General features: G+C 41.5%; 1 non-coding gene across 1 annotated transcript; it reads right to left on the reverse strand.

Annotated features, from left to right (window-relative positions):
- Positions 1-14,437: 14,437 nt before the first annotated feature.
- On the reverse strand, positions 14,438-14,577 carry LOC127679530 (small nucleolar RNA SNORA48). Its single transcript, XR_007976830.1, has one exon. It is a non-coding gene; the product is annotated as a small nucleolar RNA SNORA48 (small nucleolar RNA).
- Between the last annotated feature and the right edge of the window lie 1,003 nt (positions 14,578-15,580).

Raw genomic sequence — 15,580 nt, forward strand, 5'->3', positions numbered from 1 at the left:
TACACAAATATATATCTATTAAATATACATGAGAGAAGGAGTCAGAAAGAGAAAAGAGAAGACAGGGCTTAACTTTTATTATATAAAGCTATGAAGCTTTAAGTTTTTTTACTAAACACTAGAAAGAAAAATATTATAGCTTCCTTACTGGCTGGTTTTGTGTGTCTACTTGACACAGGCTGGAGTTATCACAGAGAAAGGAGATTCAGTTGGGGAAGTGCCTCCATGAGATCCAGCTGTGGGGCATTTTCTCAATTAGTGATCAAGGTGGGAGGGCCCCTTGTAGGTGGTAGCATTCCTGGGTTCTTGGGTTCTATATTGGGTAGTATTCTTGGGTTCTATAAGAGATCAGGGTGACCAAGCCAGGGGAAGCAAGCCAGTAAGTAAAATTTCCCCCATGGCTTCTGTATCAGCTCCTGCTTCCTGACCTGCTTGAGTTCCAGTCCTGACTTCCTTTGGTGATGAACAGCTGTGTGGAAGAATAAGTGGAATAAAGCCTTTTCTCCCCAACTTGCTTCTTGGTCATTATTCTGACTAAAACACTTCCCTTGAAAAACCAATAAAACTCCAGCTTCGGGGGAAAGAGAGAGGGAGAGGGAGAGGGGGAGGGGGAAGGAGAGGGGGAGGGGGAGGGGAGAGGCAGAGAGAAATACAGAGTCATATTATTGTGTGTGTCCTTCAATTAAAGTAATTGGAGTTCAGGAATTCTTGCAGCTTGTTTTGTCTGGTAACTTCTAGAAGGGACTCAGAAGAATTAAGTTCTGTGATTAAGAGAAAAGAAATTATGCACAAAACAAGTCAAGAGTGAAAGAGGCAATAGGATGTATGAAAGAACAGTGATGAGATCAAATCGGGAAGGAAGGTGGCCAGGTCCACACTACTCCAGATGTTGTAAGAAAGGGGAGGGGATTTGGAAGAATAAAGTGTGTTACTTAACAATATATACATATATAAGTGGGGCTTTCGTTTGGCTTCTGTGTAGGAGGAATATGTAAATCTATGTCTGGCACTTATAGAAGAGATTTGTACTGGAGAGGAATTTCTGAGTCACTGCTGAGCAGACAGGTGGTAGACAAAACTATGGGAATGACCTTGATGGAAGCGTCCTTCCTTTGCGTGTTACCATCTTCTCAATGGATTAGGAAACTAAAGTTAAATTTTAGGACTATGTTTGAAATATTTATAGGATCACATAGCTTTCTTTCTCAAAATTTGTAACAGCCTCTGTTATCTACAGCATACAACTGTGATTGCTTATTGAAATGGGCCTTTTTTATTGATATATTTTGTATTTACATTTCAAATGATTTCCCCTTTTCTGGGTCAAAGTTTCTGCTGTGTTTTTTAATATCAGAAGTAGTTAATTCAGAAATTTCTAAGATAGCCATACCAGCTATATTAATCTGAGAACCTTTCTGGAATACCTTTCCAGAGTATACAACTTTGATCCTATACATTATTTTTTAATTCCTTCTTCAATACTGGATTTATCTTTGCATTTTCCTTCCAACTATAACTGAGGCAGTCACACAAAGACCAAACTTTCAAGAATATGGTATGTTTCTGTCTTAGGGTTTGTATTACCATGAAAAGACATGATGACTATGAAAACTTTTATAAAGGGAAGCATTTAATTGATCTGATTTAATCCATTATAATCATAGTGGGAAGCATTGCAGCATGCAGGCAGACATGGTGCTGGAGAGGTAACTGAGAGTTCTACATCTAGATCAGCAGGTAACAGAAAGGGAGAGTGACACTGGTCCTGGCTTGAATATCTGAACCATCAAAGCTGTCCCAGAGACACACTTCCTCCAACAAAGCCACACCTACTCTAAAAAGGTCACACATCCTAAAATGAGCTTATGGTGGCCATTTTCATTCAACGGTAACCACCACAGTTACCATTCTTGTTGCTCTAATAGCATGCTACCAAGAAGAAAATTAAAGAAGAGAGTTTGATGCCAACTTAGAGTTTCACACAGTGCAGTTCTGTTTAGGTGAAGGTCTGACAGATGGAGAATATTGGTCTGTGGAAGTAGGGGTTTTAGTATCGCCATTTCTTATGGCACCAAACAGCAAATAGAGAGCTTAGGCAAGAACTACAAACATATTGTCTTTGATGCTTACTCAAACAGTTTAACTTCTCCTTGCTAGGCCACACTCCCAAAGGTTTCACAGTCTTCCCAAACAGAACTACCACAAGGCAATCAAGTGTTTAAACACACTAGTCTACTGTAGGGTACATTTGACATTTGAACTATAGCATGCCACTCTTGGCCTTAATAGGCTAATATTTTTTCTATAATGCAAAATACATTAAGTACAACTTAATCCTTCTAAGAAGGATCAAAATATCCACACTTTGGTCTTCCTTCTTCTTGAGCTTCATATAAAAACCATACAGCTTAATGAGATTCTGTGTGGTATTTCAACACACACACACACACACACACACACACACACACACACACATATGATAGTGATGCTTTAATCAGATTAAATATGCCTAGATCCTTAAACATTTATCATCGCTTATGGTGAAAACATTCAAAACCTATTCTTGCAGCTTTTAAAACTATATGGTCAGTAGGACACCAGAACTTTTCACCGTTGTCTAAATAAAACCTTCTTTTCTCAGCCTGTTGTAACTAGTATTTTTTACTAAGGTCCTATGTAGTGAACCATTTAATTCTACGTATGAGTGAGGTGACAAAGTATTTACATTTTGTATATTTGGCTTATCCATCACAGTAAAACTACCCATTTCTACTGTACTGTTGCAGTGACAGAATGACATTTTATGGATGAATAATAATATCCCATTTGAATAATTATTACTGTATAATTTTAGACTGTTTCCCTTGGGAGGCGCTTGTGAATGATACCACAGTAAATGTATGTAAGTACATATGTGTCTGACATACTTTTTTCATTTCCTTTGAAGGATTGATGGATCATATGCAATTTTATTTTACAGGTTTTGAGGAAATTCCATACTTTTCTGTAATGGTTCTATCAACTTAGATTCCAAATAATAGAGTGCATTAAGTTTTGATTTATCCACATTCATCTCAGAATTTATCATAAATATTTTAAAAATTATTTTAAGTGTATGATTGTTTTGGCAGCATCTTATGTCTATGCACCATTTGCATGCAGAACTTATGAAGGTCAGAAGGTGGTGTGGAGTCCCATGTGTTGGGAGGTATAGAGATCTGTGAGGATCCATATAGGTACCAAGATCAAATAAGGGTCCTTTGGAAGCATAGTCAGTGCTTACAGCTGCAAATCATCTCTCCAGCACTTCATAAAGTTTTTGATCCTGGCAATTCCCATTAGAATAAGGTAGCATCTAGTGATGTTTTCATTTATATTTCTTTGATTAGTTTGTTCTTAATCTTTAGGAGAATATGTAATGTCATTTTAGTCTTAAGTTTTATTCAACTAGAATGTTCATCCTATTGCTTTTAAATGTTTTAGAATGCTATAATACATAATGGCTAATATACTAGGATTTATTTTCACTTTTGTATATTTATTTTCCCACATTTCCCTCCTCATTTTCTGGCTTCTTTTGAGTAAGTTTATCTTATTTCATAGTTCCATGCTAAAAATACATGCTGTGTTCTATTTTTTTGATAGTTAACCATAAAATTTTTATCACAGTAACAAAACCTGAAATTAATCTTATTTTTATGTTTCTCCTGGAGCGTATATAAACTTTAGAGTAACACTTTTATTCCCTTTTTGGTTCCTAATACTCTGGATGATTATAATTTTAGGTCTGTTTGACTTTAATGGTTTAACGTATTATCTTTTTGCTAGAATTTAAAGTCACTTTCCTGGGTAACCATACTATAGTCAGTATTTCCACTTTATAGATTTTTTTCTTTATAAACCAATTCAGGGCAGAAAGCTGATCATGCTTTGCTTCTTCCCTTTTAAACACAGTGCTTTGCTGCTTGCCATTTATACCAATGGCAAAGGTATTCTAAGCAAAGATGCAGAGCCCCATCAGGGAATATCAGAACACAATGCCGGGGAGGTTTTGCTATTTGTTCTTTAATCCAGACGTCCACTCTGGCTCCTCATCAGTGATTCTCACAGGTATTAAGATATTGAGTCTCTCAAATGCCAAAAGACATAGGCAAAGACAATGACACTGACATATTCTAGGAAAAATTAGGAACTACAGAATATGTTGATTGTTGACAAAATACATGGCTTGGGCTGTGGCTAATTCAGAATTGTATGGCAGCATTAATGATGACACAGATGTTATTCTAGTCTTAAATCATATGTAACCAAAAGATAAAAACTGCCAGTATTCAGGAATAGATAATTGATTATATAAATCAGGCCTGATACAAGTGAAGGTGAAATTAGTTTAAAACAAAAACAAACATTGCGTGAAACTCCTCCTATCTGATTCTGGTTAAGGTGCATGGATATGTAAGGGCTCTGGCTATAAGTTCTGGCTGCACTACAGGTTCACAGGAAAGCATCTGGATGTGGGCTAGCAAGCATCTCTCATGGACCAGCATGAGAGGAGATTAGTATGAAGAGCTGGATATTGAACAGGGAAAACCTTGAGCAATTTGGAATTTACTGATAACTTTTGTCTTTATCATTGCTGGAGATTGAACTTGGCCAATGTTTTACAATTGAGTTATAATTACAGCCTTGCACTTTGAACCTTGTTTGTCATGACTTCAGACCAACAGTGACATTCAGTAAAAACGATGGCAGTCATTTTCCCTTGCACACCCCTCCATGCCCCTGTAAACAATTCCAACCAAGAACTGTATCAAGACAGAACTTCCCAGAAACCTATTTCCTGCTCTTGATGGTTATTTTTATTCCAAAGAATGAGGAAGATTTTTTTTCTTCTGATTCTGAAGGCTTCCAGCAACTTTTACCCAGAAGGCATCTTAAACAGGACATCCTTGTCTGTTGCAGAAAACGACAGTAGTTTCTATGTCGTAGCCTCACACTGACAAGGCCCAGATCAGAGAGGAAAAGGAATATGGCCACTGCAGCAGGCCACACAACAGCCATATTAATGCAAATGTGGGACTGATTATGTTTATAATAATAAAAGCTTTTCTATAAACACAAACAAAAATCTGACAGATCAGTTCTTAAGTACACCTTCCTAGTTACTCCGCCCTAGAAACACAGATGTTCAAATGTAAGCATAGCCAGGAGATTGTTTTGTAGGTGAAAGTAGAGTACTTTAGGAAAAGCACCCTAACAGAAAACCCTCCAGCTCATAGTGATTTCTATATCTTTTCAATACTTATTCATTAAAAAAATTACCCACAAAATATTAACTCAACCCACACAAAACAAACTTTACTAAGCACCATAAACCAGTGATTGGCTAGTGACTAGTATGACCTCCATTATAGTATACTATTTATAAATAAATTATTATCAGTACCCTGTTTGTATAAAGGTGTAGATTATAAATAAATATTATTATAATTAAGTCCATCAATATTAAGAGAATATCATGTTATAATGTCATTCTTTAATGATGATGCATTTAGAAAGTAAGGAAGTGTCCTCATCAATATTGTGAAGAAACCCTGAACTTCCAGCCTTGGCACTGGCCTGGGCATTGTGGGCATGTGTGATAGTGTCAACCTGCATTTCTAGTGGTTAACTATGATCCTTTGGTATGTGTACTCTGTGGATATGCCAATGGAAGCCAAGAACTGATTCTAATGCTTTTACCATTCAAGCACACATCACTTCCATTTAAGAAACACATTCGAGGTCAACCACCCAGATATCTCAGGACTCCCAGGGACTAAACCATCCATCAAGGGTTCCAGCCAAAAATGTGGCAGAGGGATGCCTTGTTGGGCATCAGGGGGAGGAGGGTCCTTGGTCCTGTGAAGGCTCAATAGATGTCCCAACAAAGGGAAATCAAGGGGGAGAGGAGGTGGGAGTGGGTCGGGTGGAGGGGCATATACTTGGAGGCAGGGGGTAGGAGGAGGTTTTGGGGGTTTTCAGGGAGAGGAGAAACTGGGAAAGGTTTTAGCATTTAAAATGTAAATGAAAATTATATTAAATAAAAAAAGAAACACAATCACTTTAGTGGTGTAGACATCAATCAGTGTGTTTTCTGGATTTAGAAGTCAAGTTCTGAGGCGTCTTTTTTTTTTTTAAATTTTTTTATTCGATATAATTTATTTACATTTCAAGTGATTTCCCCTTTTCTAGCCCCCCCCCCCATTCCCTGAAAGTCCCGTAAGCCCCCTTCTCTTCCCCTGTCCTCTCACCCACCCCTTCCCACTTCCCCGTTTTGGTTTTGTCGAATACTGCTTCACTGAGTCTTTCCAGAACCAGGGGCCACTCCTCCTTTCTTCTTGTTCCTCATTTGATGTGTGGATTATGTTTTGGGTATTCCAGGTTTCTAGGTTAATATCCACTTATTAGTGAGTGCATACCATGAGTCACCTTTTGAGTCTGGGTTACCTCACTTAGTATGATGTTCTCTAGCTCCATCCATTTGCCTAAGAATTTCATGAATTCATTGTTTCTAATGGCTGAATAGTACTCCATTGTGTAGATATACCACATTTTTTGCATCCACTCTTCTGTTGAGGGATACCTGGGTTCTTTCCAGCATCTGGCAATTATAAATAGGGCTGCTATGAACATAGTAGAGCATGTATCCTTATTACATGGTGGGGAATCCTCTGGGTATATGCCCAGAAGTGGTATAGCAGGATCTTCTGGAAGTGAGGTGCCCAGTTTTCGGAGGAACCGCCAGACTGATTTCCAGAGTGGTTGTACCAATTTGCAACCCCACCAGCAGTGGAGGAGTGTTCCTTTTTCTCCACACCCTCTCCAACATCTGCTGTCTCCTGAATTTTTAATCTTAGCCATTCTGACTGGTGTAAGATGAAATCTCAGGGTTGTTTTGATTTGCATTTCCCTAATGACTAATGAAGTTGAGCATTTTTTAAGATGGTTCTCCTCCATCCGAAGTTCTTCAGGTGAGAATTCTTTGTTTAACTCTGTACCCCATTTTTTAATAGGGTTGTTCGGTTTTCTGGAGTCTAACTTCTTGAGTTCTTTATATATATTGGATATTAGCCCTCTTCAGTGCAGAATTCTATCAGACCTTCAAAGAAGAGTTAACACCAATACTCTTCAAACTATTCCACAAAATAGAAACAGAAGGAATACTACCCAATTCCTTCTATGAAGCCACAATTACGCTGATACCAAAGCCACACAAAGATCCAACAAAGAAAGAGAACTTCAGACCAATTTCCCTTATGAACATCGATGCAAAAATACTCAATAAAATTCTTGCCAACCGAATCCAAGAACACATCAAAACGATCATCCACCATGATCAAGTAGGCTTTATCCCAGGAATGCAGGGTTGGTTTAATATACGGAAATCCATCAATGCAATCCACTACATAAACAAACTCAAAGAACAAAACCACATGGTCATTTCATTGGTTGCTGAAAAAGCATTTGACAAAATTCAGCATCCTTTCATGCTTAAAGTCTTGGAGAGAACAGGAATTCAAGGCCCATACCTAAACATAGTAAAAGCAATATACAGCAAACCGGTAGCCAGCATCAAACTAAATGGAGAGAAACTTGAAGCAATCCCACTGAAATCAGGGACCAGACAAGGCTGCCCCCTTTCTCCTTATCTTTTCAATATTGTACTTGAGGTACTAGCTCGGGCAATTCGACAACATAAGGAGGTCAAAGGGATACAAATTGGAAAGGAAGAAGTCAAACTATCATTATTTGCAGACGACATGATAGTCTACCTAAGTGACCCAAAAAACTCCACTGGAGAGTTCCTACAGCTGATAAACAACTTCAGCAAAGTGGCAGGTTATAAAATCAACACAAGCAAATCACTGGCCTTCCTATACTCAAAGGATAAGCAGGCTGAGAAAGAAATTAGGGAAATGACCCCCTTCACAATAGCCACAAACAGTATAAAGTATCTTGGGGTGACTCTTACCAAACATGTGAAAGATCTGTATGACAAGAACGTCAAGACTCTGAAGAAGGAAATGGAAGAAGACCTCAAAAAATGGGAAAACCTCCCATGCTCATGGATCGGTAGAATCAATATAGTTAAAATGGCCATTTTGCCTAAAGCACTATACAGATTCAATGCAATACCCATCAAAATCCCAACTCAATTCTTCACAGAGTTAGAAAGAGCAATTATCAAATTCATCTGGAACAACAAAAAACCCAGGATAGCTAAAACTATTCTCAGCAACAAAAGAAAATCTGGGGGAATCAGTATCCCTGACCTCAAGCAATACTACAGAGCAATAGTGTTAAAAACTGCATGGTAGTGACAGGCAGGAGGATCAATGGAACAGGATTGAAGATCCAGAAATGAACCCACACACCTATGGCCACTTGATCCTCGACATAGAGGCTGAAAACATCCAATGGATAAAAGATAGCCTTTTCAACAAATGGTGCTGGGTCAACTGGAGGTCAGCATGCAGAAGAATGCAAATTGATCCATCCTTGTCTCCTTGTACTAAGCTCAACTCCAAATGGATCAAGGACCTCCACATAAAGCCAGATACTCTGAAGCTAATAGAAAAGAAACTGGGGAAGAACCTTGAGGACATCGGTACAGGGAGAAAGTTTCTGAACAGAACACCAATAGCGTATGCTCTAAGAGCAAGAATTGACAAATGGGACCTCATAAAATTACAAAGTTTCTGAGGCGTCTTGAGGCATAAATCTTTAATCATTAGAAAGGTTGATGTATTCTGTGTCACTGCCAAGGACTACCACCGGGGGCAGACTGAAGCGTTCTCAGGATTAAGCTGTCAAGCACCCTTTCTCTTAGAGCTGGGGAAAGGACTTGATCAGACCTTTCTTCCAAAGAAGGTTGTGTGAAGTCAACACTGAAGATGTTACTGCTTCTACTACTTCTGGGGCCTGGTATGAGCCCTGCTGTACCTTGGAGCTTGTCTGTGTGAGTGTGCATGTGGATGAGCCTGAATGTCTGTGTAAGTGTGAGTGTGCCTGTGGATGAGCCTGTATGTCTGTGTAAGTGTGAGTGTGCCTGTGGATGAGGCTGTATGTCTGTAAGTGTACGCATTATCCTGAGTGAAACAGTGACGATTCTTTGTGGATCATTTGTGCTAATTAGATGTGAAGGCACGTCTGGGGCACCTAAGGTGTAATAATTGATACAATCCACAGAAAGTGAAGGACTGTGATTCTGGTGTGTCTCAGAAGATACTTGCATAGGTACAATGAAGATTTTTCCAAGAGCTTAAAGAAAGATGACATTAACCTAAATTTTCTGGGGTTATCTTTGACTCAGGCTCAATCTGCATCTGGGGCTTCTGAGGTCTTTGCTAATCCTGACCTCTGTTTTGGCAGGCTTTGGGCTTGGAGCGCTCGTCTATCAATATCCCAGAAGGACCATCTGTAACAGTGGAACTTCCATAAAGATGGAGTGTCACACTGTGGGCGTTCAGGCAACTACTGTAGCTTGGTATCATCAGTCTTCTCAAAAATCATTTGAACTGATAGCACTTTCTACCGTGAACTCTGCAATCAAATACGAACAAAATTTTACCCAGGACAAGTTTCCCATCAGTCATCCAAACTTAACTTTTTCATCTCTGACAGTTTTAAATGCAGACCCTGATGACCAAGGCTCATATCTCTGTGGTGCTAGGGACACAGCGCTGGGCAAGAACAAGACACTCCAGCAAGAACCTTGGCAACAGGTTTCCTTCCTCGCCACACAGAAACTGTAATAGGTGTACTGGAGTACAAACCGCAGCTTCTGGCCAAGACATCTGGGTGTATGTGAGAGAGAGCAAGAGTGAGAGAGAGGGAAGAAATGGGAGGGGCAGAGGAGGGAGAGACTTTGAAATGATGCCTTCCACATTCAGGGTGTGGTTTCTTATCAGGTAAAAAGATCCGCTCCCAGCCAGGTCAGCATGCCAGGCTGCTCTAGGTCCTCCATCAAAAGGTTCTCTTTCCCAAATGATTCTCGAGGGTAGTAAATTGACGTGGTGTGACAAAACGTTTCCTGGGGAAATAGACAACACATGTCTACTCACTCCAGCTAGGGATTCCATGAGAGACTGAAGCACAGATACCACCAAAGTCCAGATTGGTGAACCAGTGAGTTTTAGTGGGGTAATTTACAGACTATAGGTAAGAAGTTACAGGAAAGACTCAGACAGCTTCATCACAAAGCCCACCTGGAAAACCTGGAGCATACTGCACAACCTGCAGGCAGCTAAACAGATTGGAGAGGGTCCTTTCTGAGTGACTCTGGTCTATTCTTCTTTTAGGCAGCCTGGCTACTTTCTGCTTCTTCCAGGCAGATAGTCTGCTCTCAAGAGTCTTCTTTGCCGCTTTTCTCTTCTGAGAATCTTCTTTGTCACTCAGCTGTTTTCCATTTGAGAGGACTCTCAGGTTTTCTTGCTTACTCTGGCAGGGAGGGTGCTAAAGAGTCTGGTCCATTTCAAGAACTTCTGAAGTTATTTACATTCTTTTTTAAGGAGCATCCCGCAGGAAGTATTGCTATAATCTAGGAGGGCACTCTTATACAGCAGTTGACAACTAAACTAACCCTCCCATATTCCTTGACCTTGCCGAAGTGAGACTTCACAAAATAGAATGGAGTGCTAGTTACTTTTTTCGTTGCTCTAGCCAAATACTTGACAAAGGTAACTTAAAAAATAAAAGGCTTATTTTCACTCATGATTGTTGAATATAATCTGTCTTGTGTGTGAAAAAATAAATGCAGGAAAGATTTTGGTAAATGCTAATGCCCAGGTAGCGGTCTCATCTTTATGGAGTCGAATGATCGCAGTTCACATCATGATGCCACTCATGTTAGGGCTGGGTTATCTTAGCTTAACCAAGCCATCCAGGAAACTGCCTCATAGACAATCCAAGGTATATGTGTCCACAATGGCTCTAAATCCAGTAATAATAAAAATTATTACTTCGATACCCAAACACATCACATTAAACCATAACGTTCCATCCTTAACTCACAAAATCTTATTTTCATCACACAATGCAAAATCAACTTAGTCTATCTTAGGAGTCCCCTGAATCTTATGTGCTCAAACACCAACCAGAAGCCAAATATTATTGCCTCTTTCTAGATGTTAGGCAATGATTTTAACTGTGAACCGAAATAAACCTTTCTTTCCTTAAGTTACTTTCTCAGGGTTTCTGTCGCAGCAATAAGAGAAGAGTAGCTAACATGGATGAGAACTGTCCAATGATACATTTGCTCAAGTTACATTTTAAAATAGCTTATTGGAATAGAAAACAATTCATAAACAATGTAAAGCCAAACCGCATATGGTTTAGGTACTACCAAGAGTGTATCATGTTCTAGGCAAAGCGTACTGTGGGAAAACATTACAAGGTATTCCCCCAACCAAGACAAAAAGGTTGACTATTTAGGTATATTTGTCAGTTTCTTACTTGTTAAACACCTGCTAAACTGAATTATTGTCTTTGTTTTGTCTTGTTGTCTATGACCAGTCACACTGATTTCTTTGTTTTTGGATTAACTTCTCTAAGAATCCAGTGTTCACGCCAATAATATCTGATGGCTTTTCAATTCATGTGAACAGGAAAATTTTGCAATGAAAATGGAGGCATGTGACATTTACATAGTGACTCTGTTTTGCTCCTGCTGTTTAGGTAACCCACCAAGGTCCAGTCAGCTTAGATAGTGCTTATTAACTCTGAAACTAAGCACTCAGTTGCTTCTGCCTAGAGAAAAGAACTAGTGTGGAACTTCTCAATATTCCACTATAAACATCACCAATGACATGGATCTTTAGAAAATATGAGTGAAATATGGTGAGAACATGGCAACAGGGCTATTGCCTGGAATCATTTATTTTCCTTCCACACAATGAGCTGAAGGATAGTTAAGTCTATCACCACTGAGAGGCACTGTGTTCAGACCTGCTGCCGACTCCCGGGCTATTGGAGACACAGTCTGCTACTCCTATGCATTGCCTGTGGGGAGTATGGCAATACTATTGTGTCCCTTCCCCCACAGCATTGAGCTGGCTGGCAGCCCCCACTCTTGCGCTGGTGTTATCTCCAAGACTGCCTCAGGGCAGTCTCACCTGGAAGCCAGCAGAGACCCACCAGACTGGAAGCAGGCGACCCGCTGAGAAAATGGAGCCAAGGAGTTCTCTGCCTGACCTTTGATGTTGGGGGGCAGGGTTGTTTCCTAAAGACTATATATCTTGGCAAAATAATATTAAAGTCAGTCCTGACCAGCAACTGTTGCCTCGATTCAATTTCTCTTTCGCCCCCTTCCCGTTACCCCCAGAATTCTCTTCCAGGTATTCCGGTTCACATGTGGCCGTGGGCGGCTACACTATTGAATATAATACAGTTCAATTGTGTGTTCCTGAAAGAGGCTCATAGAAACTATCGTAATAATGTGTCCCGTTAATGCGCAAGTGTTTTTTTTAAAAAAACCTCTTTATTGATTTCTTGTGAGCTTCGTGTCATGAACCACAGTACTGCTCGTTACTCATCCCTTCATATCTCCCTTTCACCCTTGCATCTTCTGCTGCAAAATCACACACACACACACACACACACACACACACACACACACACACACAAACACACGTGTGTACATGCTTGTGCGCGTGCAACAACAAAGCATTAAAAACATCTCATAGAGGAAGCTGTACTAGGTCACAGTGAGTCCCACAGTATATCCTTTTGCCCAGACTTCTTTGCTTGCAAATATTCATTCCAATGAGTTGTTGCTCTGAACCAAGGTCTCTGGTTTCTGTGACACCATTCATATTTTATCCTTCCCAAGACTCCTTGGATCATCCTGTTGCTGCCCTGGATCAACAGGACTGGCCCTTTCATGTGTTTCAACCATTTGCAGATGATAAAGATTTTGAGGTGGTCCAACTCAGAGCTTGGGAACTGGGCCTGGGGGTCAGCTGAGCTTGTCAGCCTGTAGGCTATCCCTTATCTCCAGAATCAGGGCAAGCTCTCCAGCACTGTTCTGGGTAGGTCATGCAATGCCACCATCTGCAGGAGGCAGGATCAACCCTCCTGCTCTCACACCCTTTGGCTGGCTATCCTGTACCTTCACCATCAGGACCCGCCCCATTGTGCTGGCCAGGTGAGGCACAGAGTCCACTCTCCCAAGTGCTACAGCCAGTGAGGGGGCAGGGCTAGCTCTCCCCTTCTCATGACCCTATTCCCTGCTGTAGGGAGCAAGGGAAGAAGGAGGAGGGCATCACCCTGTCACCCTCGCCACCTCATGCCAGATGAGTGGTGGGGCCAGCTCTCCCAGGCTCTTTTCCTCTGAGTCAGCTTTCTTGTTCCCCTTCTACCAGGGCCAGATCTCCTGTTCTGTTCAGAGTACGTGCAGGGCTTTCTCTCCAGAGTGCCGCAGCTGGAGAGGCTCAGTGCCAGCCAGAGCACCAGTTCTCAGAACCACAGGGTCAGTTCTCTTGACTGCAGCAAGTGGTTAGAATAGGGAGACACCTTTGCAACCCACATCACCTCACAACAGACAAGTGAGAGGGACAGCTCTCCCATGCTCCCACCCACAGGGCTGCTCCTCTGCACTGCCAGCTTCAAAGTTCACTCTGTTGTGCTGTCCAGGCAAGGTGAGGTGAAGAGTCTGCTCTTCCGAGTGCTGCACTGGTGAGCGGCAGGGATAGCTCTTCTGAACTCATGACTGCAGGTGGTGAGGGGCTGCACTGGTATCACCACCCTGCCCCTCGTGGTAGATGAGAGTGGGGTTAGTTTCTCCACACTAATAGCCTTGGGGCTGGCTTACCCATACACCCACCATAAGGACCAGTTCCACTGTGCTGCCTGGCAGAGGCACAGGGCTCACTTTCCTGAGTGCTGAGAGTGGTGAGAAATAGAGCCAGCTATCCAAACCTCCTCAGCTAATGAGGGGCGTGGCCAGCAAAGCACACTGACCCCTGCAGCTGCATAGCCATGGACCTAGACATGGCTCATAGTTGCAGCTTAGGCTGGGACGTCACCATGGCCCCAGGTGGTAAGGCTGGCCACTTACAACAGGCTACTCCTCTCCAAGCACAGGTCTTCATAATGCTCTCCCATTGCTCTTCATAATGCTCCAGCTGCTCTGCTTCTCTTTCTCTCCCGTCAGATGACCACACACTTGCACATTGTGGTGGCTCCTGCTGCAGGTTGGGTATGAAGCTAGTGGGCCTCTGGGTGACCTCCCCCGTCCATGCTGCGTGGCAAGGCAGCAAATGGGTGTCTAGAGCCTGCCTGTGCTGTGCACTGGAGGGCAGGTCTGTGAGTGGAATGGCAGTCCTCAGGTCTCTGTTTACCTCTTCCTGGGCTGCACTGCTGGAGTTATTTGATGTGATTTGATTTGATTTGATTTTGGTAAGCCCTAGGCATAAGACACCTTTAGCCACCGAACCAGGCATCAAGCTAGAATGAGCAAAAGATATCTGCTTTGCCCCTGACTGATGTAAGAACACCACTACCACCAAGGTGTCTCTTTGCCAATTGCCAAGGATTACGCAAGAGTTTTTAAAGTGCAATACTTTTCATACTTTGATTCTATGTTCTGGGCTATGTTGTATTTAAAACAAAGTTCACTTTGGAGATATATTCTAAACTGCCCTCTAGAAAGCACATATGTACACACACAGGAACAGAGAGCTAGAGCAAGAGTGTGAGAACGAGTGAGTGAGAGAGAGAGAGCGAGAGCAAGAGAGAGAGAGAGAGAGAGAGAGAGAGAGAGAGAGAACACAGCATGTACTGGGCTATCTTATACTGCAGATGCTACAGGGGAATTTTAAGAGATGCTATGTGTTTTAGGACCTTCGTTTCTGTCCTGATTTGTTTTCCGTTGCTGTGTTGGAATACTGACCAAAACCAACTTGGGAAATGATGGTTTATTTGATGGACACAGAGTCCAACCATGAGGAAGTAAGTACAAGAGCTCGTGCAGGAACTCAGAGGTAGAGACTGAAACAAACCAGGGAGGAATGTTGCCTGCTGTGTTGCTTCATTTGCTTATTAAACGACCCAAGACTACCTGCCCATGAATAGCAGCACCCTCCAATATCTGTTTTAAAATATCCTACATATGTGTCCACCTCCATAGGCTAGTCTGATGGAGACAATTCCTCAGTTGAGGTTTTTTTCTTAGCTAACTATTCTTTGTGTCAAGTTCACAAAAACTAACTAGAGCATGTCCCTTGGACATTAATAACATAGCCTTATTCTACCGTTCCATTTCTTATACAACACCTCGCTTATTCACATGAGGTTAACTGGCATTGCCACACAGAAGCACTCTCTGGCACTAGTTTATGGGATTTTCATTCAATTGCTATAGAACATTTGTGAGGGTACTGTCCCTCACAAAGGGCCAGTAAAATGAGTATAGATGAATTTTCCCTTCTGAACAGTAGGGGGCGATGTAGGATTTCTGTAAAACAGTCAATGTGGCTAACACAGAGCCTCTAGGTAAGATGGATCAAAAGAGTAAGCTGATATCTGAGAAGTTAGTTGA

The sequence above is a fragment of the Apodemus sylvaticus genome, chromosome 2 (genome assembly GCF_947179515.1).
Source record: "Apodemus sylvaticus chromosome 2, mApoSyl1.1, whole genome shotgun sequence".
NCBI classification, from domain to species: Eukaryota; Metazoa; Chordata; class Mammalia; order Rodentia; family Muridae; genus Apodemus; species Apodemus sylvaticus.